At 53.3% G+C, this 1,513-nt stretch overlaps 1 pseudogene; it reads right to left on the reverse strand.

The window, feature by feature from the left end:
- Positions 1 to 542: 542 nt before the first annotated feature.
- Positions 543 to 1,048, reverse strand: LOC130844767 (cofilin-1-like; annotated as a pseudogene).
- Between the last annotated feature and the right edge of the window lie 465 nt (positions 1,049 to 1,513).

Raw genomic sequence — 1,513 nt, forward strand, 5'->3', positions numbered from 1 at the left:
GAATTCCAGCCTCACTTTATCTGCTTCTTTTTTTTCTTTTTTTAAAATTGAAGGTCCCTACCCTGTCCTGCTTCCATGAGTGGCTGTGACCAAGGGAAAAAGGAGAGGGGAACCAGGCGGAGAGGGAGGGGTCGTCTCCACAACATTCCATTTATACACAGAACTAAACAGACAAGCACAGAGTCACTATTGCGATTAGAAGTTGGCAGCATGGGAAAAAGGAGGAACAGGTGGGAAATTAGGGTGTTGTTAAAAAAGTACAGGTCCCCCCAAAACAGGGGTTCCTGGGGGGAACTTGGTCTGTTTCAACCCAAGAGGAATCAGAAGATCAAAAGCGGTTCGGGAAGGCCACAACCGTCAGGGATGGAGGGAGGAGGAGGGTCCAGGGGGTGGGGGTGCTGTTTGCCACCTGGGGTGAAGGGACTGCTCTCCCTCTGCTGGGATTCCCCCAGCCTCTCCGGTCTGGCAGGAGGGGGGCAGCCTGCAACCCCCGTGGGCAGATCTGGGGCTGCCAGATGCTCCAGGCAGGGGCTGGAGGGGACTTACAAACGCTTGCCCTCCGGGGAGATGACGGCGCTGGTGCCCAGCTTCTCTGCCAGGGTGCAGCGGTCCTTGACCTCCTCGTAGCAGTTTGTTTGCAATTCATGCTTGATCCCTGTCAGCTTCTTCTTGAGAGTGTCCTTGGAGCTGGCATAGACCATTTTGCTCTTAAGGGTTGCACACTCAGGGCCCAGAGGATAAACACCAGGTCCTCCTTCTTGCTCTCCTTAGTCTCATAGGTCACATCATAGAGGGTGTAGCGGCAGTCCTTGTCTGGCAGCATCTTGACAAAGGTGGCGTAGGGGTCGTCTACACTCTGGCCCACATCACCTACCAGGATCGCCTTGCCCTCCTCCAGGATGATGTTCTTCTTGTCCTCGCTCAGGGAGAAAAGCACCACCTTCTTGTGCTTCTTCACCTCCTCTGGTGTCGACAACCGACGCACCTTCATGTCATTGAACACCTTGATGACCCCATCAGAGATAGCCACACCGGAGGCCATGTTTCCAGAAGCAAAAAGGAGATAGCAAGGAGAGCCAGAAAAGAAAAAGGTGCCGCAGCTGCTGCCAGGATCTGACTGACTTTTTATTTTAATTAATTAATTTATTTGCTGAGTTGGGTCTTCATTGCTGTGTACGGGCTTTCTCTAGTTGCGGCAGTGGGGCCTACTCTTCGTTGTGGTGTGCAGGCTTCTCATTGTGGTGGCTTCTCTTGTTGTGGAGCACAGGCTCTAGGCGCATGGGCGTCAGCAACTGTGGCACACAGGCTCAATCATTATGGCTTGCGGGCTCTAGAGCGCAGGCTCAGTAGTTGTGGCTCACGGACTTAGCTGCTCTGCTGCACGTGAGATCTTTCTGGACCAGGGCTGGAACCCATGTCCCCTGCATTGGCAGATGGATTCTTAACCACTATGCCACCAGGGAAGTCCCCTATCTACTTCTTTAGGCATTTTGAGTAAACCGAAGGCCTGGTG

This window comes from Hippopotamus amphibius, chromosome 1, assembly GCF_030028045.1.
Source record: "Hippopotamus amphibius kiboko isolate mHipAmp2 chromosome 1, mHipAmp2.hap2, whole genome shotgun sequence".
In the NCBI taxonomy this organism is placed as follows: Eukaryota; Metazoa; Chordata; class Mammalia; order Artiodactyla; family Hippopotamidae; genus Hippopotamus; species Hippopotamus amphibius.